General features: G+C 42.7%; 1 protein-coding gene across 2 annotated transcripts in view; it reads right to left on the minus strand.

The window, feature by feature from the left end:
* asic2 (acid-sensing (proton-gated) ion channel 2) overlaps positions 1-25,947 on the minus strand; it is a 424,410-nt gene that overhangs the window by 40,334 nt on the left and 358,129 nt on the right. The gene's annotated exons all lie outside the window — the stretch shown is intronic.

The raw sequence follows: 25,947 nt of genomic DNA on the forward strand, positions 1-25,947 counted from the left end.
TGTGGAGCCCTTGCTCTCTGAAGGACAGCTAATAACAGGCTTTCTGCAGCTCCACTCTGCTCCGGTCAGGTGGAGAAAGCACTTTTCAGCTCCTATATTGGGTAAAGTAGGGCCAGATTAGGCCTTAAAGGAAAGTAGTGGCAGAGATTTGAAAAAAGCATGGGCACTTTACCCTGTAATCACTTAAAAGCGGTGCTCACTCTGCCATTAGTGGCATGGAGTTCATGGGAGGAAAAACCTGCATTCGCCATCCCCATTTTCAGTACATTGTTAACAGTTCAAGGAAAACTGTTGAGATGCCATTATGAGAAGGAATGCATAGGGAAAGCTCAGATTTTTCTAGGTAATAACTGAACTTTTCCCCCCCATTCAATCAAACAAATCGGCACAGTTATATGTCACACCACTGTGCTAGATAACGACTTTGAGGTTAATATGAATAATAGACTGGCGTAAAATGCAGAATCAGTGCAGCTTATTTAGGTGTGTAAAAGATGCAAACATGTAAATTAGATGGGTGTTGGGAGGTCCCTGCTCATGGATAATAATCACCATAACAACCCTCAGCTCACCTTCCTTTCCCTCACCAATCAGAGGACTGAGGAATAGAATGTTGTTTGAACATCATCAACAAGGTCACACACTCCAAGCCTTCTTATTGGATAGAAGCAGTGGAGGCCTACCTGCTCTTCTATGGTCCGGTCTGGGATCAGTGTGGTTCTGTGAGCTCAGAATGGTTACGGATACAGTGCCTTCAGAAAGTATTCACACCCTTTGACTTTTTCCTCATTTTGTTGTGTTACAGCCTGAATTTAAAATGGTTACATTAAGATTTTGTGTCACTGGCCAACACACAATACCACATAATGTCTTAGTAAACAAATTTAAAAACATACGTCCACTAAGTAATTAAAAATGTTTACTAAGTAATTAAAAATGAAAAGCTGAAATGTCAATAATAATAATTGTTATGGCAATCCTAAATAAGTTCAGGAGTAAACATTTGCTTAACAAGTTACACTCACTCTGTGTGCAATAATAGTGTTTAATAGGATTTTTGAATGACTACCTCATCTCTGTACCCCACACATACAATTGTCCGTAAGGTCCCTCAGTTCACTCCCTCAGAGCAGTGAATTTCAATCACAGATTCAACCGCAAAGACCAGGGAGATTTTCCAATGCCTCACAAAGAAGGGCAACTATTGTCACGATCGTCTAAGGTGGAAACAGTGGACCAAAACGCAGCGTGGTGAGCGTACATACTTCTTTATTTTAAGATGTCGCCAACAAAACAATAACCATCAAAACGAAACCATGAAGCCAACGTAGTGCTGACAGGCAACTATACATGGACAACTACCCACAAATACAGGTGGGAAAAGGCTACCTAAGTATGGTCCTCAATCAGAGACAACGATAGACAGCTGCCTCTGATTGAGAACCACACCCAGCCAAACACACAGAAATACAAATCATAGAAAAAGGAACATAGAATGCCCACCCAAATCACACCCTGACCAAACCAAAATAGAGACATAAAAAGCTCTCTAAGGTCAGGGCGTGACACCTATTGGTAGATGGGTAAAAAAAAGCAGACATTGAATATCTGTTTGAGCATGGTGAAGTTATTTATTACACTTTGGATGGTGTATCAATACACCCAGTCACTACAAATATACAGGTGTTCTTCCTAACTCAGTTGCCGTGAAGAAGGAAAGCGATTTCACCATGAGGCCAACAGTTACAGAGTTTAATGGCTGTGATAGGAGAAAACTGAGGATGGATCAACAACATTGTAGTTACTCCACAATACTAACCTAAATATCAGTGAAAAGAAGGAAGCCTGTACAGAATAAAAATATTCCAAAACATGCATCCTGTTTGCAATAAGGCACAAAAGTAAAATTGCAAAAAATGTGTCAAAGAAATTAACTTTATGTCCCGAATACAAAGTGTTGTGTTTGGGGAAAATCCAATACAACCCATCACTGAGTACCACTCCTCATATTTTCGACCATGGTGGTGGCTGCATCATTTTATCCTTGTCATCGGCAACGACTAGGGAGTTTTTAAAGATACAAGTAAATAGAATAGGGGCCTCCCGAGTGGGGCAGCGGTCTGCGGCATCACTACAGCCTGGGGTTCGATCCCAGGCTGTGTCATAACCGGCCGTGATCGGGAGTCCCATAGGGCGGCGCACAATTGGCTCAGCGTTGTCCGGGTTAGGGGAGAGTTTGGCCGGGGGGCTTTACTTGGCTCATCGCGCTCTAGCGACTCCTTGTGGTTGTCTGGCCGCCTACAGGCTGACTTCGGTTGTCATCTGAACGGGGTGTTTCTACCAATACATTGGTGCGGCTGGCTTCCGGGTTAAGCGGGCGGGTGTTAAGAAGCGCAGTTTGGCGGATCATGTTTCGGAGGAGGGATGACTCGATCTTCGAGTCGATCTAAGTCTTCTTAATAGAGGGCTTTTCCATGACCAGCAGGGTTGGGTAGGTTACTTTCTAAATGTCATCCATTACAGTTACTATTTACCTGTCAAATTGTAATCAGTAACGTAACTTTTGGATTACCCAAACTCAATAATCTGATTACATTCAGTTACTTTTAGATTACTTTCCCCTTAAGAGGCATTAGAAGAAGACAAAAATATATGTTACCAATTGAACGACATCTATTGCAGGATAAATGAATGTTATAGTTTACATAGCTGGTCATATATGGATGTTAAATTTGACTTTATGGGTTGGTTATGCAGGCTTCTTCTAATACTTCTTATACGGCATACAATAATACGATAAAATTATATCTTTACATTAAAAACCAAAGTCTATCAGAATTCCAGTCATTCCAATAAATGTTATACACCTTGATCTTCAAGAATAGGACTTGGAAATATAGTAGTAGAGATTAGCCAAATTGTAACCCCAAAGCTAAGGACTTACTAGCCATTCCTACTCTGTTTATGATTTTGTTGTCATGAGGAATGATTAGGCTCATTGACTCAAGTTGGAAAAAAAATGCTGCGCTCACGGAATGGCATGCTTTGAGCACTAGTGAGAAGTTCTATATAATTGCAAAAGGGTTTTTTAAATGATCAATTAGCCTTTTGAAATTATAAACTTGGATTAGCTAACATGCCATTGGAACACAGGAGTGATGGTTGCTGATAATTGGCCTCTGTACGCCTATGTAAACATTTCATTTTAAATCTGCTGTTTCCAGCTACAAGGGCACAGCTATAAGGGCACAAGGCGAGACCCAAATGCAGACAGAGGAGGCAGATGATAGAGCTCCGAAATGTATTATAACAAAGGGTGTAGCCAAAGGCAGGTCGGGGACAGGTGGTTCATAAACCAGGTCAGAGTCCAAACAGTACCAGACGATAGACAGTCTCGAGGTCAGGCCAGGCAGCGGTCAGAAACCAGATCAAGTCCAAAACAGTACAAGGGGATAGGCAGGCTGGTAGTCAGAACAGGCAGAGTGGTCAGGCAGGCGGGTTCGGAGTCAGGACAGGCAAGTGTCGAAACCAGAAGGACTAGAAACAAACAGAGATTGGGGAAAAATAGGAGCAAGGAAAACTGCTGGTTGGCTTGGCAAACAAGAGAAACTGGCACAGAGAGACAGCAAACACAGGGATATATACACCGGGGATAATAAGCGACACCTGGAGGGGGTGGAGACAATCACAAGGACAGGTGAACCAGATCAGGGTGTGACAGTAGCATGTGTCCATATTTTTTATCAGCATGAATTAGATTGAGCAATAAAAGCCCCACTTTTATTCCATAGGCTGGGATCCTCACAATGCAGCTTTTGCAAGAGAGCATTTTTCATTGGCTGTCCACTGGTTTCAAAAACAATGATTGATAGGAAGCTTAAAGATCTTGAAATCAACCATTATTGGGTTCAAATACACATTTAGATTTGTGAACCGCCATCCACAACAACCACAATCCGTAAGGCACAAATAGCTAAATGAGAAAGCAGCAGTGTGATTCACATCAATGAGCTATGTATATATCAATAATAAGCTATATCCGTATCGTTGTAGACTACACCACTGCTGTCATCCTTATCTCTTTGCGTTTATTAAAATTTGATCATCTTTGGATGCCGACAGCAATCGCACCATTGGAAGACATAGCGTATACTGTAACCTACAAAAGCCTATTCCTACTCTTTTCCTGTGATCCATCAAACACATTTGGTGTGTCATCGTAGTGGTCTCGGACTTGTGGTCAGACTCGCTCAGGTGGAACTCGCTCAGGCCCAAACCATTCACACACTCAAGTGCTCCCTTTGAACCCTCGCCAGCTAACTGGGCAGGTAACATCATGTTTAATTGCCCAGCGGTCATTTAAACTTTCATGATATGACTGTGAGTTTCTGTGAGTGTGTGTATAACACAGATAACGCATATCTGCACTGCCCAACACTGCTCCCCTACAGATGTACTGTAGTAATGGTGCTCTGAACTCTCCTCCTCTGAAGTTGTTGGTTGTCTATTAGGGACCACCATCATCATCATCATCCTCTCTCTGGAGCTTCTTGTCAGACCCTCTCTGTCTCTGTCTCTAGAAACAGTAATGATGTACTGTATGAGTGACAGGGATGGCTAGGACCAGGTCAACATCCTATTAGCACCTTACCACACCTCATCAGCCACGCCACGGTGGAAGTGTCAACCAAAAGTTGCCAGGGTGGTTCTGTCATTTTGGTACCCCTCAGACAGTTGTCTGACCCTACTGTTTCTCCTTCATCTTGTTCCCTCCCACTCAGTTATTATATCCATCTCTGCTTGCCTCGAGTCATTCTGTCAGAGGGAGGAGAGTAATGACTCCTCACACCACCACAGAAATATCAAATAACTTTGGTACCTGGCCAAGGGGCGGTTACAGGCAATACCTGTAAAGTAGCAAACTAAAGTAAAGAGACACTTTTCAGAGTTCTCATGCACTGAGGCCATTACTTTTCTGAAAAACAGGATGTTAGAATATGGACCATGAGTATCAGCATTCTCAAAATAGCTCCACTCTGTCTGCTATTAATAAATGACCAGTGCTTGACTTGGGCAGGAGCTCACCGAACTGAGTACCGGCACCTCAAATGTTCTACTGCTTGAGCTCCTGTTCCTCTTATAGAATATTAGCACAAAAATATAAAAAGGACCGGCACCCAAAATGAGTATCGGCTCCTATTTCAAGCAGTGTAAATGACAATGTTGCTTATAATACCCGATGTGGTTATGCATGATTGCTTCATACTCAGACGTGTTTGAGTCGATATGTCAGACCACTATGGCCTATTTATTACCTTACCTCCCTAATCTTACTTCATTTGCACACACTTTAAATAGGCTTTACTATTGTGTTATTGACTGTATTTGTATTTGTGTTTGTTTACTCCATGTGTAACTCTGTGTTGTTGTTTGTGTCGCACTGCTTTGCTTTATCTTGGCCAGGTAGCAGTTGTAAATGAGAACTTGTTCTCAACTGGCCTACCTGGTTAAATAAAAATGGCCTACCTGGCCTACCTGGTGAAATAAAAATAAATAAAATAAAGATATGCACAAGCCAATACAGAACTAAAAACATTGACTGTTGTCAGGTGTTCATACACCCCCGTCCGTCTATTCTGATAAGTTTGGCTAGAATGGTCTTGTTGACATCGCTTCAAGCCACTAAACATCAAAGTTGTCTTTGGTGATGAAATGCTGTTGCTGCTCTTTCTCCATTACTTTATTTTAAATGAATCGCTAAGGCGTTGATTGAACCCGGGTCTTGAAATGTCACAACCTGCCATGTTAACATAACGTTAGCTGACACCGTCCACAGGGCAGTCAGGGCACGAAGCAGGAGAACAGAGATGAGCTGCCAATTAGACGCCTGCCTTCGTCTCGTCCACCCAACATAACTTATTAGCATTCACAAGAAACAGTGTGAATGTCTGGGAGCAAGACATCGCCCGAAGGCATGCCGTGACCCAGCCTGCATGTCGACCAGCCTCTCCCAGGGAGAAGTCAAAGATGACACGGCCATTAGAGAGCCACCTTCCACTGTGATGAAAGGTCAGTTGTTGTTAGTTAGTGCCAGACAGACAACAGACACCTTCCCACTGTGTTTGAATAGTTGCCTGTCCCTGGCTAATGCCGAAGACAACAGTTAGACATCTGAAAATAAAGCTTTACAAAGAGACAAGTCATTATGCCTGCAGTGTGCTGTGACTGTGATGGGTACAATAGCGAGAATGGTTAATGACTTCATGTGTTCAGGTGTCATTATTTTGAACAGCTTTATGATAAATATGCTTTGTTTCTTCAACTATTATTGTAAGGGCTCCGAAGTCCCTTTCCTCATTTGTTACACACGCACGCACGCACGCGCACACACAAACACACACACACAGAGATGGGATAATATACTATCTTGTTACCATTACAAAATACTCTGAAGAAAATGTATCAAAATGAAATACAAGATGCTAATTAGTATTTTCCCAAATTTTCTAAATACAAAATACATTTTCAAATACACGGCTTCACTAAAACAACATTCTCAGTAACGGTTATAAAAACATTGTACTTGCTATGACTTTGATATGTCGTTGTTGTCACGCCCTGACTTTAGTTATATATTTTTTCTTAGTTTTTTGGTTAGGTCAGGGTGTGACAAGGGTGGTTTGTTTAGTTTTTGTATTGTCTAGGGTTTTTGTCTTGTCTAGGGTTTTTGTTTGTCTATGGGGATTTTGTATGGTCTAGGGGTTTTTAGGTTTATGGTGGCCTGAGTTGGTTCCCAATCAGAGACAGCTGTTTCTCGTTGTCTCTGATTGGGGTGCCTATTTAGGTTGCCATTTTCCATGTTGGTTTTGTGGGTAGTTGTTTTCTGTCTCTGTACCAGAAAGGACTGTTTCGTTTGTTCCGTTTTGTTATTTTTTGTTCAGTGTTATTAAAAATCATGAACACGTACCACGCTGCACCTTGGTCCTCTCCTTCCTCAGACGAACATCGCTGCACCTTGGTCCTCTCCTTCTTCCTCAGACGAACATCGTTACAGTAGTTTATCTACCTTAGTTGAATTCAGTGACTAAGTTGCTCTGGATACGAGTGTCTGCTAAATGACCAAAATGTAAATGTAAAAATAAACACTTGCAAAGTACACTGGGCATTATTAATTGGCCTTGTTTTGGGGGACGGAGCTCAAAATAATATATTTTTACATTTATAAGACAGTCTTATCACACCATATTGTCATCAGACTTCTGATACCAATGCAGGGTGAAAGGGGGCCACAAAACTGTGAACAGCTAAAAAAAATGGTATAGAAAAGTATTTTGTATTTTGAAAATACAAATTACAGGTCTCAAAGTATCTTGTTACAAATTACAATGGATTGTAGTTCAGAAGTAATTAAATACGTATTTAACATAAATGTAACAAAACTGCCCATCTACGCATGCACGCACGCGCGCGCGCGCACGCACACGCACACACAGAAAATACAAATAAGAATTTAACTAAACTTCATCCAATTTCGTTATGCCAACACACTGATGGATTATCTCAGACGGACACTATCTTTTCTTTATTCTGTCGTTTCTTCCCCCTCGCTCTACTGTTTATCTCCTCCTGTTCCTGTCTGTGCCACCACAGGCCTCTGAAGTGCAGGGCGGATCTATATTACCTCTCAATTAGTTTAGATTGTTTAGAGTTTATTAGTCAGGGGCGCAGATGTAATCGCAGGGTACAGTGAAATTCTTAGTTCAGCTGATGGGGTCACCGTGGAGACGACAGGAAACGTGACTCAGGAAGAGGAAGTCCAGTCACGCTCTACGCCCCCTCTCCTTCCCCATTCACTTCCCTTTCTCACCTCAGCAAGACTGACACCGCGAATCCATATCTGCTGATGGCCAGCCAACGCCATGCCATGTTGTCTGTCTGCCATATCTACCGTTATGTTTACCTCTGTCGCTAGCCGCAGCGAACTGAAAAGACGAGCGACCCATGGATGTGTGTGCTTTGGGGACCTTTAACAGAATGTGACTGGCAGAACGGGTGTTGTATGTGGAGAACGAGGGCTGCAGTAGATATCTCCGATAGGGGGGAGTGAGTCCTCAGAGGGTTTTATAAATAAGCATCAACCAGTGGATCTTGCGACGGGTAGACAGAGATGACCAGTTTACAGAGGAGTATGGAGTGCAGTGATGTGCCCTATGAGAAGCATTGGTGGCAAATCTGATGGCCGAATGGAAAAGAACATCTAGCTGATCGAGAGAGCACCCTAACCTGACGATCTACAAATTATGTCTCTGTGATCAAGCATGGGTAGGATGGTCATCTGAATCAGGGTTAGTTTGGCAGCTGGGGTGAAAGAGGAGCGATTACGATAGAGGAAACCAAGTCTAGATTAAACTTTAGCCTGCAGATTTGATATGTGCTGAGAGAAGGACAGTGTACCGTCTAGCCATACTCCCAAGTACTTGTATGAGGTGACTACCTCAAGCTCTAAACCCTCAGAGGTAGTAATCACACCTGTGGGAAGAGGGGCATTCTTCTTACCAAACCACATGACCTTTGTTTTGGAGGTGTTCAGAACAAGGTTAAGGGTAGAGAAAGCTTGTTGGACACTAAGAAAGCTTTGTTGTAGAGCATTTAACACAACATCTGGGGAGGGGCCAGCTGAGTATAAGACTGTATCATCTGCATATACATGGATGAGAGAGCTTCCTACTGCCTGATCTATGCTGTTGATGTAAATTGAGAAGAGCGTTGGGCCTTGGATCGAGCCTTGGTGTACACCGTTGTTGACAGGCAGTAGCTGAGACAGCAGATGTTGTGACTTTATACACTACACTCTTTGAGAGAGGTAGTTAGCAAACCAGGCCAAAGACCCCTCAGGGTCACCAATACTCCTTAGCCGGCCCACAAGAATGGAATGGTCTACCGTATCAAAAGCTTTGGCCAAGTCAATAAAAATAGCAGCACAGCATTGCTTAGAATTAAGGGCAATGGTGACATCATTGAGGACCTTTAAGGTTGCAGTGACACATCCATAACCTGAGCGGAAACCAGATTGCATACCAGAGAGATACTATAGACATCAAGAAAGCCAGTCAGTTGATTATTGACAAGTTATTGACAATGAGCATACAATAATAATGTATGCTCATGTATTTCTATTGACTACCCTGTCGTATATATTCACACAGTATAGCGCTCCAGCAATCCTATTCACACAACCAGAGGAGAAAAAGCCTGTATTCATTCTTACTTAGGGTACAGTACTACACATGACTGGATCCTCCTCTACTTCTCTTTGATAGAATAAGCAGGTAATAAGACACCTATCTCGCTCATCCCATTTATTTTGCTGGCAGGCAGGGGAAAAAGTGGAAAGTGATGGAGTAAATTAAAATTTGAAGCTTTAAGAGCCAGCCAACTGGTTTTATCAGTTCTTCTCACTCAGCGAGGGGCACCAGGCTTAAAGCTTAAATTCCACTTCCATAAGCAGTCTATTGTGATGTTCTGTTATTGTTCGCCAAATCGATTTCCATTATGGGTGAATTTAGAAGGCTTTTCATGGTAAACCAAAGCAGCACGCGAGAGAGAGAGAGAGAGATAATAAATGAGAGAGGGATACAGAGAGGAAGGATTAAAGTGTGTGAAAAAGTCCTTTGAGTTGCAAGGTGTGCACGTTCCCCCCCTCTAGACGCTGCAGCATTTTAAGTGGTTCTGTTGTGAAGATGAATAATTCAGAGAGAGAGAGTGCTGCTAAGCAAGGCTAGGTAGCTACCTGGCACTATGGAGGGCTTCAGCCACACTAACACACCCCTGGGCACCGTATGCACGCCTGGCATTGCCTTCCTCTTCCTGAATGTCAGAGCCAAGTTAGCACTGTGAAACTACACAACTTCCCCATAACCAAACATAATTCATACATATTAAACAAATATCACCTTTTCTGTGATGTGCTGTGAAACTTTGTGGAATGGGATATATCACCCAATCCAAACGTAATTTACCATTCCAGTCGATAATGTATTTTATGAGAGAGCATGTTTAAGGTTGGTGATACAGTAGGACACAAGATAGCTGTTGTTGCTGCCAGACTGATATCTATGTTCATGGAGAGACAGCAAGAGAGATGGAGAGAGAGATAGACAGCAAGAGAGATAGAGAGAGATGGAGAGAGAGATAGACAGAGAGCGAGATAGACAGAGAGAGAGAGAGGGGTAGACAGAGAGAGAGAGAGCGAGATAGAGAGAGAGAGAGGGGTAGACAGAGAGAGAGAGAGAGAGGGGTAGACAGAGAGAGAGAACGAGAGAGAGATAGACAGAGAGAGAGAGAGAGAGAGAGAGAGAGAAAGAGAGTGAGGGGGAGATCGAAAGAGGAGATAAAGAGAGTGAGGGGGAGATCGAAAGAGGAGATAAAGAGAGTGAGAGAAAGAGAAGAAATGAGAAAGAGAGCGAGCGAGAGAGAGACTTATAAAGAAGATCCCTCCCCTGAGTGGAAATGATCCCGGCTGGATGGGAATTAAATCCAGGCTGTGATTGGTGCCAGATCCCTGGTGACCCATAACCTGAGAGCAGCGTTCCATCCCCAGGCTTAATTGACTTTACACGGGGGAGGCCATGCAGAGCACTGCTCTCACCTCTGCTGAATGAGCTCATCCATTAACATGCTGCCTGTAGATGGACTGCAGCCACAAACTCTTTTATCTTACCTATTTGAATCCCCTATGAAACAAACTTGCTTTATACCATGGCATTGTTGAATACTTGTTTCTGAACAGCATGAAGGGCATACTAGAGCGTGCATTATTTCTTCCATGTCCTCCCTGCAACTGTATTAGTCTATATATTTGTTGTATTTTACCTGAAAGTATATTGCTGTAGGTCATGGGTAATGCTAGCCAAATAGAAGAGCATGTGGATGTGGTGGGGAGCAGTCCTCCTCCTGACTCTGCTGAAATATAAAGGTAAATGAGCAGCCAGGAGAGATACATCATCTTAAAATGGAGCTTGGCATCATGACCAGAACTCAGCACCAATGGCTGCTCACAGCCCAGAACAGCCCGACTCAGCCCAGAACAGAACAGCCCAGTCCAGCCTACCCCACAGCCATGACACAACTTTATCCTACTTACATACTTTACAATGTGTTTTGTTATCTGTACAGTGCAGCACATAGAGATGTGTATTTTAGTTTAGATCATTTCTACAGTGGTACACTGCCTGCTAAAGTGTTAGTTCTCTTCCCTCCCCTGAAGGCTGTACTCAGTGGGGTCACAAAGAGCAGCCTGCATGTCTGAGAGACGTCAAATAAAAGAGGAAGTTGCCTTCAGGTCATGTTCTCACTGAATACTGATTTAATTGCATGCCCTCTCTCTCTCTTTTACCCCCAGAATGTAGAATGTGGCGTCTAGCCATCCCTCGGTTGCAGTCTGTCTATCTCAGGTACATTTCTGTTCCTGCTGTCGCTCTGAGTGGAGGGGAGTGGGCATGTGAGGGAAACGACCAAATCCACTGCCTGCTGCCCCAGGCTCATCAATCACATCTGGTCACACATTCACACTCATTATTTTTTATAACTCTGGCTCCAAGGCGGCTCCTCCGGGGCCCGCCTCACCTGTCATGGTCTTTGCAGGGCTAATGGGAGGTGAGTAATGGGTGAGGGGTGGAGGGCATGTGGCAGGTCCTTATCACAGACAGGAAGAAACAGACAGGTAGGAACAGGCAAGTCTCACTCACACAGTCCATCAGCTGTGTGTACGCTGTCGGAGGTGATGTCTGAGCTCTGATAAAGGCGTTTAGAGTTGTTTAGGCTACATCACCATGGTGATAAGGACCATTATCAATCAGTCCCTCTATCTCTCCATGGGGGAGCAGCATTGACCTTGAAGGAGTTTGGAGAAGTTCTGAAAATAAATCATCTGAGTGGTGCTATAACTCCCAGCCGTACCCCCTAGTATAGCCATAGGCTAGGCTACATGGAGGAGCTTCCTGAGACACAGTAATGATGTGTGTCAGCCCATTCTGTTACCACTGAATATTTCATGTTCCAAGGGGAAGATAAAGAGGTACATGTCTCACAGCCAATTAACAAAATGAACTAACATACCATTCTCTTGATTAACTAGCAAATACCTAATTCCATTAACTAGCAGCCTTTTAACTTAAAGGCTACTACCATTTGCTGTGTCAGTTGCCTTTCTGGGATTGTGGTCATGTGCTTGCCCACCTCCTCCCCTCCATAAAGGCCCCATCTTTCCCAGTTAGGTCCCCCACACATCTGACCAGACAGTCCTCCATCTAAGCTCTCTAGCCTGTCTGGATGAAAGAGCGAACATAGATGTGATCTGGACTATGATGTCTAGTAAAACAAATATAAATGCAAATGTATAATGACCATGAATGTCAGGTAAGATGGTTGACATGGACAGTGTATGTACTGTAGGGACCTGGTCAGGCCTGGTCTGTACTCTCTCCTGCTACGCTGTGGTATTGACATTCCCCTATGCTTTGTTCCAACCCTGTCAGTGCTCTCTACTGAAGGGCTCCAGACAGACAGACAGAGCCCTCCCTACTGAGTTTAAAGAGCAAGGTTTCCTGCAACAAATTCCCCGTTTAATCCATTGCCGGGAGCAAGGCCCTGTGCCTTTTCATAAGTAGCTTGAACTGGGTGTGAAATGCCTAACAAAAGGAGCAATGTGTGTATGAATTAAATGAGAGACCATCATAGAGACAACCATAATTAAACGGCCACAGCTTTATACATTTGATGTCGGAAGTTTACATACACCTTAGCCAAATACATTTAAACTCAGTTTCACAATTCATGACATTTAAACCTATAGGAATTTCCCTGTTTCAGGTCAGTTAGGATCACCATTTTCTTTTTACAAATGTGAAATGTCAGAATAATAGTAGAGAGAATGATTTATTTCAGCTTTTATTTCTTTCATCACATTCCCAGTGAGTCAGAAGTTTACATACAATCAATTAGTATTTGGTAGCATTGCCTTTAAATTGTTTAACTTGGGTCAAACGTGTTGGTTAGCCTTCCACAAACTTCCCACAATAAGTTCCTCCAAACATAACGATGTTCATTATGGCCAAGCAGTTATATTGTTGTTTCATCAGACCAGAGGACATTTCTCCAAAAAGTACGATCTTTGCAAACCGTAGTCTGGCTTTTTTATGCCGGTTTTGGAGCAGTGGCTTCTTCCTTGCTGAGCGGCCTTTCCGGTTATGTCAATATAGGACTCGTTTTACTGTGGATATAGATACTTTTGTACCTGTTTCCTCCAGCTTCTTCATAAGGTCCTTTGCTGTTGTTCTGGGATTGATTTGCACCTTCGCACCAAAGTACATTCATCTCTAGGAGACAGAATGCGTCTCCTTCCTGAGCGGTATGATGTGCTGCGTGGTCCCATGGTGTTTATACTTGCGTACTAATGTTTGTACAGATGAACGTGGTACCAAGCGTTTGGAAATTGCTCCCAAGGACGAACCAGACTTGTGGAGGTCTACAATAATTTTTCTGAGGTCTTGGCTGATTTCTTTTGATTTTCCCATGATGTCAAGCAAAGAGGCACTGAGTTTGAAGGTAGGCCTTGAAATACATCCACAGGTACACCTCCAATTGACTCAAATGATGTCAATTAGCCTATCAGAAGCTTCTAAAGCCATGACATCATCTTCTGGAATTTTCCAAACTGTTTAAAGGCACAGTCATTTTAGTGTATGTAAACTGCTGACCCACTGGAATTGTGATACATTGAATTATAAGTGAAATAATATGTCTGTAAACAATTGTTGGAAAAATTACTTGTGTCATGCACAAAGTAGATGTCCTAACCGACTTGCCAAAACTATAGTACACCTGATCGCTTGGTGTATTCAGCTGTGAATATCTATCTGTTGTGAGTCAGTGATTCATGCTAGGATTAATAACAAACTATTGACCACTCAGCACCAGGAATGATTTGATTGTTGGCCTGGTTACAAGAGTGTAGCCCTAAGATCATAACACAGAGTAATACAGACCTGACAGAATGGTCGCAATAACTACATTTTATATCTACTAGGCAGCGAGCGCACCGGGCCGTGAAATAACACCTAAGAAATGAAATAACTGTTGATCACGCAGATAGCTAACAACTTTGGGAGTTACATTGTTAAAAGGTTGTCTGCTGGTATGCCCTTTGCGCTTGAGTTTTGCTTTGTTTATTGCCAGCATTAATCTGCCAGAGTGTAATCTGCAGCGCAGAGGCATGTTGGTAATGAGTACGGGACAAAAAACAAGGGGACTCATCTACTGGGAAAAGTGAAAACAGAGTCAATTTAAGCTACTATACTCCAATGACTTCAGTCAGAGGCTTTGTGCCGCAACCAAAGCCCGCACGTAGTAAAAAATCAAAATGAGGAGGCAAATGAGAATTAAAGAGTGATCTAAACACTGGGAGGGAGGGAGGGAGGGAGGGAGGGAGTATTCCCTGGAGTGAGACGGATCACACATTTAATGCCTAGCTATTATAGCTGTAATTCAGGGATGGGCAACTGGCGGCCCGCCCAAAAAAAATATATACGTATATACACTACCGTTCAAAGGTTTGGGGTCACTTAGAAATGTCCTTGTTTTTGAAAGACTGGGATGCTGGCCTTCTAGGCAGAGTTGCAAAGAAAAATACATATCTCGGACTGGCCAATAAAAATAAAAAATTAAGATGGGCAAAAGAATAGAGACACTGGACAGAGGAATTCTGCCTAGAAGGACAGCATCTCGGAGTCACCTCTTCACTGTTGACTTTGAGACTGGTGTTTTGCGGGTCTATTTAATGAAGCTGCCAGTTGAGGACTTGTGAGGCGTCTGTTTCTCAAACTAGACACTCTAATGTACTTGTCCTCTTGCTCAGTTGTGCGCCGGGGCCTCCCACTCCTCTTTCTATTCTGGTTAGAGCCAGCTGTTCTGTGAAGGTAGTAGTACACAGCGTTGTTCCAGATCTTCAGTTTCTTGGCAATTTCTCGCATGGAATAGACTTCATTTCTCAGAACAAGAATAGACTGACGAGTTTCAGAATAAAGTTATTTGTTTCTGGCCATTTTGAGCCTGTAATCAAACCCCCAAATGCTGATGCTCCAGGTACTCAACTAGTCTAAAGAAGGCCAGTTTTATTGCTTCTTTAATCAGCACAACAGTTTTCAGCTGTGCTAACATAATTGCAAAAGGGTTTTCTAATGATCAATTAGCCTTTTAAAATGATGAACTTGGATTAGCTAACACAACGTGCCATTGGAACACAGGAGTGATGGTTGCTGACAATGGGCCTCTGTACGCCTATGTAAGCTGTTTCCAGCTACAATAGTAATTTACAACATGAACAATGTCTACACTGTATTTCTGATCAATTTGATCAATTTTCTTCCAAAAACAAGGACATTTCTAAGTGACCCCAAACTTTTGAACGGTAGTGTATATATTTCTTTGAAACTCAGTTGGGGTCTCAACTTACTTTTGGAAGTTAGAATAGTAGAATACACAAGGTGCAACTTCGCTAATGGCAGCTAAAAGATGTAGATTGGTAGAGTGGCCAGCTATCTAAACTTGTAGTAATCAAGGTCGAACTAGAGCCCAGGGGGCCTCCATTGATTTTATTAGTCAGTCTCACTCAGATATCATATTAAAAACGGCAAACATTTCTCTTCACCCTATGGCAAAATGTGTAGAAATGCAGGAAATTAGCTGTAAAACATCACATTTTCCTCTCTGCCCATAGTAAAATGTGTAGAATTGCATGAAATTAACACCAAAAAAAATCTAAATTTCTCTCCACTTTCAAGAGGGGGGCTGCTAAAATCATCTAGCAATGTGGACCCCTCATGATGAGTTCAGATTGTTGCGCATATTTACAACAGATTGTCTCCATGATAATGCATGTCTGTGTTCACTTCTATGCTCTTGACTTATACCTGCAGGTATTGTCCAGTCTTTTACACAGCACATTTCATTAAGTTAATGTGATTCAGCCATCCATCAAAGTCTCTGTATGTTTCTGTCTTTTTATGGCAGGGTGTATCAGGGCAGGGCCTATGTATCTCAGCTTTAATACATATAGACAGTAGAAGAGATAGCAGCACATATCAACTCCCTGAGCACACACCCTGAGGAAGAGATTTTCTCCAAATCCACATGATCGTTTTTATAAAACCATGGATACCACTGCCAAACTCTCTCTGGGTTGTACAGCCTCAGCCTGGCATCTCCAAGCCTCCCAGTCAATCAACATGTTCTTTCCTTCCTCAGCTCAGTGGATGTTCACACTTCAGTTCGCTGCTACCCACATAGCAACAGCGGGAGCCTACGGTCTACAAACATTTGATTGGAACAGGAATAGTTTTGATTAAGTGGATCCTTTAATGGAGGATGGTGTTGGTTTTACAGCTCTGTAAAAATATAATCATTTAATAACTTATTTATCTGCATTATTTATCTGAAGAAGTCTGAAACATCCTTATCCAGGACAAACGGAGAGAGACATTTCATATCCATCTGAGAGGACACATATGAATTCAAGCCCCCAGTCTCTGTGGTTAGGTGCTCTATCCTCTATAATAATAACAGTCTCTGTGGTTAGGTGCTCTATCCTCTATAATACTAACAGTCTCTGTGGTTAGGTGCTCTATCCTCTATACTGCTAACAGTCTTTCTCTATCCTCTATAATACTAACAGTCTCTGTGGTTAGGTGCTCTATGCTCTATACTGCTAACAGTCTCTGTGGTTAGGTGCTCTATCCTCTATACTGCTAACAGTCTCTGTGGTTAGGTGCTCTATCCTCTATAATACTAACAGTCTCTGTGGTTAGGTGTTCTATCCTCTATACTGCTAACAGTCTCTGTAGTTAGGTGCTCTATCCTCTATAATACTAACAGTCTCTGTGGTTAGGTGCTCTATCCTCTATACTGCTAACAGTCTCTGTGGTTAGGTGCTCTATCCTCTATACTGCTAACAGTCTATGTGGTTAGGTGCTCTATCCTCTATACTACTGACAGTATCTGTGGTTAGGTGCTCTATCCTCTATACTGCTAACAGTCTCTGTGGTTAGGTGCTCTATCCTCCATACTGCTAACAGTCTCTGTGGTTAGGTGCTCTATCCTCTATTCTGCTAACAGTCTCTGTAGTTAGGTGCTCTATCCTCTATACTGCTAACAGTCTCTGTGGTTAGGTGCTCGATCCTCTATACTGCTAACAGTCTTTCTCTATCCTCCATACTGCTAACAGTCTCTGTAGTTAGGTGCTCTATCCTCTATACTGCTAACAGTCTATGTGGTTAGGTGCTCTATCCTCTATACTGCAAACAGTCTCTGTGGTTAGGTGTTTTTTCCTCTATACCGCTAACAGTCTCTGTGGTTAAGTGTTCTATCATCTATACTGCTAACAGTCTCTCTCTATCCTATATACTGCTAACAGTCTCTGTAGTTAGGTGCTCTATCCTCTATTCTGCTAACAGTCTCTGTAGTTAGGTGCTCTATCCTCTATACTGCTAACAGTCTCTGTGGTTAGGTGCTCTATCCTCTATACTGCTAACAGTCTTTCTCTATCCTCCATACTGCTAACAGTCTCTGTAGTTAGGTGCTCTATCCTCTATACTGATAACAGTCTATGTGGTTAGGTGCTCTATCCTCTATACTGCTAACAGTCTCTGTGGTATGTTGCTCTATCCTCTATACTGCTAACAGTCTCTGTGGTATGTTGCTCTATCCTCTATACTGCTAACAGTCTCTCTCTATCCTCTATACTGCTAACAGTCTCTGTAGTTAGGTGCTCTACCCTCTATAATACTAACAGTCTCTGTGGTTAGGTGCTCTATCCTCTATACTACTAACAGTCTATGTGTTAGGTGCTCTATCCTCTATACTGCTAACAGTCTCTATCTATCCTCTATACTGCTAATAGTCTCTGTGGTTAGGTGCTCTATCCTCTATACTACTAACAGTCTCTGTCGTTAGGTGCTCTATCCTCTATACTGCTAACAGTCTCTGTAGTTAGGTGCTCTATCCGCTATACTGCTAACAGTCTCTGTAGTTAGGTGCTCTATCCTCTATACTGCTAACAGTCTCTGTAGTTAGGTGCTCTATCCTCTATACTGCTAATAGTCTCTGTGGTTAGGCGCTCTATCCTCTATACTGCAAACAGTCTCTGTGGTTAGGTGTTTTTTCCTCTATACCGCTAACAGTCTCTGTGGTTATGTGTTCTATCATCTATACTGCTAACAGTCTCTCTCTATCCTCTATACTGCTAACAGTCTCTGTAGTTAGGTGCTCTATCCTCTATACTGCTAACAGTCTCTGTAGTTAGGTGCTCTATCCCCTATACTGCTAACAGTCTCTGTAGTTAGGTGCTCTATCCTCTATACTGCTAACAGTCTCTGTAGTTAGGTGCTCTATCCTCTATACTGCTAACAGTCTCTGTGGTTAGGTGCTCTATCCTCTATACTGCTAACAGTCTCTGTAGTTAGGTGCTCTATCCTCTATAATATTAACAGTCTCTCTCTACCCTCTATACTGCTAATAGTCTCTGTGGTTAGGTGCTCTATCCTCTATACTACTAACAGTCTCTGTGGTTAGGTGCTCTATCCTCTATACTGCTAACAGTCTCTGTGGTTAGGTGCTCTATCCTCTATACTAATAACAGTCTCTGTGGTTAGGTGCTCTATCCTCTATACTGCTAACAGTCTCTCTCTATCCTCTATACTGCTAACAGTCTCTGTAGTTAGGTGCTCTATCCTCTATACTGCTAACAGTCTCTGTAGTTAGGTGCTCTATCCTCTATAATATTAACAGTCTCTGTGGTTAGGTGCTCTATCCTCCATACTGCTAACAGTCTCTGTAGTTAGGTGCTCTATCCTCTATACTGCTAACAGTCTATGTGGTTAGGTGCTCTATCCTCTATACCGCTAACAGTCTTTCTCTATCCTCTATACTGCTAACAGTCTCTGTAGTTAGGTGCTCTATCCTCTATACTGCTAACAGTCTCTGTGGTTAGGTGCTCTATCCTCGATACTGCTAACAGTCTCTGTAGTTAGGTGCTCTACCCTCTATAATACTAACAGTCTCTGTGGTTAGGTGCTCTATCCTCTATACTACTAACAGTCTATGTGTTAGGTGCTCTATCCTCTATACTGCTAACAGTCTCTATCTATCCTCTATACTGCTAATAGTCTCTGTGGTTAGGTGCTCTATCCTCTATACTACTAACAGTCTCTGTCGTTAGGTGCTCTATCCTCTATACTGCTAACAGTCTCTGTAGTTAGGTGCTCTATCCGCTATACTGCTAAAAGTCTCTGTAGTTAGGTGCTCTATCCTCTATACTGCTAACAGTCTCTGTAGTTAGGTGCTCTATCCTCTATACTGCTAATAGTCTCTGTGGTTAGGCGCTCTATCCTCTATACTGCAAACAGTCTCTGTGGTTAGGTGTTTTTTCCTCTATACCGCTAACAGTCTCTGTGGTTATGTGTTCTATCATCTATACTGCTAACAGTCTCTCTCTATCCTCTATACTGCTAACAGTCTCTGTAGTTAGGTGCTCTATCCTCTATACTGCTAACAGTCTCTGTAGTTAGGTGCTCTATCCCCTATACTGCTAACAGTCTCTGTAGTTAGGTGCTCTATCCTCTATATTGCTAACAGTCTCTGTAGTTAGGTGCTCTATCCTCTATACTGCTAACAGTCTCTGTGGTTAGGTGCTCTATCCTCTATACTGCTAACAGTCTCTGTAGTTAGGTGCTCTATCCTCTATAATATTAACAGTCTCTCTCTACCCTCTATACTGCTAATAGTCTCTGTGGTTAGGTGCTCTATCCTCTATACTACTAACAGTCTCTGTGGTTAGGTGCTCTATCCTCTATACTGCTAACAGTCTCTGTGGTTAGGTGCTCTATCCTCTATACTAATAACAGTCTCTGTGGTTAGGTGCTCTATCCTCTATACTGCTAACAGTCTCTCTCTATCCTCTATACTGCTAACAGTCTCTGTAGTTAGGTGCTCTAACCTCTATACTGCTAACAGTCTCTGTAGTTAGGTGCTCTATCCTCTATAATATTAACAGTCTCTGTGGTTAGGTGCTCTATCCTCCATACTGCTAACAGTCTCTGTAGTTAGGTGCTCTATCCTCTATACTGCTAACAGTCTATGTGGTTAGGTGCTCTATCCTCTATACCGCTAACAGTCTTTCTCTATCCTCTATACTGCTAACAGTCTCTGTAGTTAGGTGCTCTATCCTCTATACTGCTAACAGTCTCTGTGGTTAGGTGCTCTATCCTCGATACTGCTAACAGTCTCTGTAGTTAGGTGCTCTATCCTCTATAATACTAACAGTCTCTGTAGTTAGGTGCTCTATCCTCTATACTGCTAACAGTCTCTGTAGTTAGGTGCTCTATCCTCTATACTGCTAACCGTCTCTGTGGTTAGGTGTTTTATCCTCTATACTACTAACAGTCTCTGTGGTTAGGTGCTCTATCCTCTATACTGCTAACAGTCTCTGTATTTAGGTGCTCTATCCTCTATACTGCTAACAGTCTCTCTCTGTCCTCTATACTGCTAATAGTCTCTGTGGTTAGGTGCTCTATCCTCTATACTACTAACAGTCTCTGTGGTTAGGTGCGCTATCCTCTATACTGCTAACAGTCTCTGTGGTTAGGTGCTCTATCCTCTATACTGCTAACAGTCTCTGTAGTTAGGTGCTCTATCCTCTATACTGCTAACAGTCTCTCTCTATCCTCTATACTGCTAACAGTCTCTGTGGTTAGGTGCTCTATCCTCCATACTGCTAACAGTCTCTGTAGTTAGGTGCTCTATCCCCTATACTGCTAACAGTCTCTGTAGTTAGGTGCTCTATCCTCTATACTGCTAACAGTCTCTGTAGTTAGGTGCTCTATCCTCTATACTGCTAACAGTCTCTGTGGTTAGGTGCTCTATCCTCTATACTGCTAACCGTCTCTGTGGTTAGGTGCTCTATCCTCTATACTGCTAACAGTCTCTATCTATCCTCTATACTGCTAATAGTCTCTGTGGTTAGGTGCTCTATCCTCTATACTACTAACAGTCTCTGTCGTTAGGTGCTCTATCCTCTATACTGCTAACAGTCTCTGTAGTTAGGTGCTCTATCCGCTATACTGCTAACAGTCTCTGTAGTTAGGTGCTCTATCCTCTATACTGCTAACAGTCTCTGTAGTTAGGTGCTCTATCCTCTATACTGCTAATAGTCTCTGTGGTTAGGCGCTCTATCCTCTATACTGCAAACAGTCTCTGTGGTTAGGTGTTTTTTCCTCTATACCGCTAACAGTCTCTGTGGTTATGTGTTCTATCATCTATACTGCTAACAGTCTCTCTCTATCCTCTATACTGCTAACAGTCTCTGTAGTTAGGTGCTCTATCCTCTATACTGCTAACAGTCTCTGTAGTTAGGTGCTCTATCCCCTATACTGCTAACAGTCTCTGTAGTTAGGTGCTCTATCCTCTATACTGCTAACAGTCTCTGTAGTTAGGTGCTCTATCCTCTATACTGCTAACAGTCTCTGTGGTTAGGTGCTCTATCCTCTATACTGCTAACAGTCTCTGTAGTTAGGTGCTCTATCCTCTATAATATTAACAGTCTCTCTCTACCCTCTATACTGCTAATAGTCTCTGTGGTTAGGTGCTCTATCCTCTATACTACTAACAGTCTCTGTGGTTAGGTGCTCTATCCTCTATACTGCTAACAGTCTCTGTGGTTAGGTGCTCTATCCTCTATACTAATAACAGTCTCTGTGGTTAGGTGCTCTATCCTCTATACTGCTAACAGTCTCTCTCTATCCTTTATACTTTTAACAGTCTCTGTAGTTAGGTGCTCTATCCTCTATACTGCTAACAGTCTCTGTAGTTAGGTGCTCTATCCTCTATAATATTAACAGTCTCTGTGGTTAGGTGCTCTATCCTCCATACTGCTAACAGTCTCTGTAGTTAGGTGCTCTATCCTCTATACTGCTAACAGTCTATGTGGTTAGGTGCTCTATCCTCTATACCGCTAACAGTCTTTCTCTATCCTCTATACTGCTAACAGTCTCTGTAGTTAGGTGCTCTATCCTCTATACTGCTAACAGTCTCTGTGGTTAGGTGCTCTATCCTCGATACTGCTAACAGTCTCTGTAGTTAGGTGCTCTATCCTCTATAATACTAACAGTCTCTGTAGTTAGGTGCTCTATCCTCTGTACTGCTAACAGTCTCTGTAGTTAGGTGCTCTATCCTCTATACTGCTAACCGTCTCTGTGGTTAGGTGCTCTATCCTCTATACTACTAACAGTCTCTGTGGTTAGGTGCTCTATCCTCTATACTGCTAACAGTCTCTGTATTTAGGTGCTCTATCCTCTATACTGCTAACAGTCTCTCTCTGTCCTCTATACTGCTAATATTCTCTGTGGTTAGGTGCTCTATCCTCTATACTACTAACAGTCTCTGTGGTTAGGTGCGCTATCCTCTATACTGCTAACAGTCTCTGTGGTTAGGTGCTCTATCCTCTATACTGCTAACAGTCTCTGTAGTTAGGTGCTCTATCCTCTATACTGCTAACAGTCTCTCTCTATCCTCTATACTGCTAACAGTCTCTGTGGTTAGGTGCTCTATCCTCCATACTGCTAACAGTCTCTGTAGTTAGGTGCTCTATCCCCTATACTGCTAACAGTCTCTGTAGTTAGGTGCTCTATCCTCTATACTGCTAACAGTCTCTGTAGTTAGGTGCTCTATCCTCTATACTGCTAACAGTCTCTGTGGTTAGGTGCTCTATCCTCTATACTGCTAACAGTCTCTGTGGTTAGGTGCTCTATCCTCGATACTGCTAACAGTCTCTCTCTATCCTCTATACTGCTAATAGTCTCTGTGGTTAGGTGCTCTATCCTCTATACTGCTAACAGTCTCTCTCTATCCTCTATACTGCTAACAGTCTCTGTGGTTAGGTGCTCTATCCTCCATACTGCTAACAGTCTCTGTAGTTAGGTGCTCTATCCCCTATACTGCTAACCGTCTCTGTAGTTAGGTGCTCTATCCTCTATACTGCTAACAGTCTCTGTAGTTAGGTGCTCTATCCTCTATACTGCTAACAGTCTCTGTGGTTAGGTGCTCTATCCTCTATACTGCTAACAGTCTCTGTAGTTAGGTGCTCTATCCTCTATAATATTAACAGTCTCTCTCTATCCTCTATACTGCTAATAGTCTCTGTGGTTAGGTGCTCTATCCTCTATACTACTAACAGTCTCTGTGGTTAGGTGCTCTATCCTCTATACTGCTAACAGTCTCTGTGGTTAGGTGCTCTATCCTCTATACTGCTAACAGTCTCTGTAGTTAGGTGCTCTATCCTCTATACTGCTAACAGTCTCTCTCTATCCTCTATACTGCTAACAGTCTCTGTGGTTAGGTGCTCTATCCTCCATACTGCTAACAGTCTCTGTAGTTAGGTGCTCTATCCTCTATACTGCTAACAGTCTCTGTAGTTAGGTGTTATATCCTCTATACTGCTAACAGTCTCTGTGGTTAGGTGCTCTATCCTCTATACTGCTAACAGTCTCTGTGGTTTGTTGCTCTATCCTATATACTGCTAACAGTCTCTGTGGTTAGGTGTTCTATCCTCTATACTGCTAACAGTCTCTGTGGTTAGGTGCTCTATCCTCTATACTGCTAACAGTCTCTCTCTATCCTCTATACTGCTAACAGTCTCTGTAGTTAGGTGCTCTATCCTCTATACTGCTAACAGTCTCTGTAGTTAGGTGTTCTATCCTCTATACTACTAACAGTCTCTGTGGTTAGGTGCTCTATCCTCTATACTGCTAACAGTCTCTGTGGTTTGTTGCTCTATCCTCTATACTGCTAACAGTCTCTGTGGTTAGGTGTTCTATCCTCTATACTGCTAACATTCTCTGTGGTTAGGTGCTCTATCCTCTATACTGCTAACAGTCTCTATCTATCCTCTATACTGCTAACGGTGTCTGTAGTTAGGTGCTCTATCCTCTATAATACTAACAGTCTCTGTGGTTAGGTGCTCTTTCCTCTATACTACTAACAGTCTCTGTGTTAGGTGCTCTATCCTCTATACTGCTAACAGTCTCTATCTATCCTCTATACTGCTAACAGTCTCTGTGGTTAGGTGCTCTATCCTCTATACTGCTAATAGTCTCTGTGGTTAGGCGCTCTATCCTCTATACTGCTAACAGTCTCTGTGGTTAGGTGTTTTATCCTCTATACTGCTAACAGTCTCTGTGGTTAGGTGTTCTATCATCTATACTGCTAACAGTCTCTCTCTATCCTCTATACTGCTAACAGTCTCTGTAGTTAGGTGCTCTATCCTCTATACTGCTAATAGTCTCTGTGGTTAGGCGCTCTATCTTCTATACTGCTAACAGTCTCTGTAGTTAGGTGTTCTATCCTCTATAATACTAACAGTCTCTGTGGTTAGGTGTTCTATCCTCTATACTGTTAACAGTCTCTGTAGTTAGGTGCTCTATCCTCCATACTGCTAACAGTCTCTCTCTATCTTCTATACTACTAATAGTCTCTCTCTATCCTCCATACTGCTAACAGTCTCTGTAGTTAGGTGCTCTATCCTCTATACTGCTAACAGTCTCTCTCTATCCTCTATACTGCTAACAGTCTCTGTGGTTAGGTGCTCTATCCTCTATACTGCTAACAGTCTCTCTCTATCCTCTATACTGCTAACAGTCTCTGTGGTTAGGTGCTCTATCCTCTATACTGCTAACAGTCTCTGTAGTTAGGTGCTCTATCCTCTATACTGCTAACAGTCTCTGTGGTTAGGTGCTCTATCCTCCATACTGCTAACAGTCTCTTTAGTTAGGTGCTCTATCCTCTATACTGCTAACAGTCTCTCTCTATCCTCTGTACTGCTAACAGTCTCTGTGGTTAGGTGCTCTATCTTCTATACTGCTAACAGTCTCTGTGGTTAGGTGCTCTATCCTCTATACTACTAATAGTCTCTCTCTATCCTCTATACTGCTAACAGTGTGTGTGGAGTGTGTGGTGGCTATGTCACCTACTGTCATTCCAAATAGTGCTGAATGTCCATTACCATCTAACGGTGAGAGAAAAGAATATAGCAACGTGTCAGCCTGTCCCGTAGAGACAATATGTCAGTATAGCAACAGAATGACAGAGGACATAGACAGCCACAGCGTAATTGGGGATCCATCTGCAGAAAATACGAATAGCTGATCCCACATCTCCAATATGACAAAACAGTGGCTTTTTTCTGCCAGATTAGTGCAATCCATCATGGAGGAGGCCTGATGATAAAACCCAAATGTCTCCCAATGGATACTGGGCTGGGAGCTGAATACGATGGGTAATGTCCACTTTCACTGAATTCAGAAAAATTTGATTGGATCAAGTGAATAAATAGGAGAACAGAAAGGGCTGAGTGAGGAATAACTGGGAACAAATGCAGAAATAGATTAAAAGACATCTCCCTCAGCCAGATCGTACTCACACACCTTAATTGGGGAGGAAGGGCTCGTGGTAGTGGCTGGAGCGGAATCGGTGGAATGGCATCAAATACATCAAACACGTGGTTTGATGCCATTCTGTTAGCTCCGTTCCAGACATTATTATGAGCCGTTCTCCCCTCAGGAGCCTCCATTGTCACACATACACACAAACACACACACAGGGACAGAGGGAGTGGGCGCTGGGTGGAAGGACTGATGTTAAATGTGATTAACTTAGCGCCAAGCGTGTGTGAGTTTGTGGCTCTGCTACGGTAGGGCCAGCTAGGCAGACAGTAGTCAGCTGGGGAGTGGAGGAGTCTGGCAGTAATGGCTTTAAATGACCCAAAATCATCCTATCAACAGATTATCAGCTCTGCCTGTGTGTGTGTGTGTGTGTGTGTGTGTGTGTGTGTGTGTGTGTGTGTGT

Source organism: Salvelinus namaycush, chromosome 41 (assembly GCF_016432855.1).
Source record: "Salvelinus namaycush isolate Seneca chromosome 41, SaNama_1.0, whole genome shotgun sequence".
NCBI lineage: Eukaryota > Metazoa > Chordata > Actinopteri > Salmoniformes > Salmonidae > Salvelinus > Salvelinus namaycush.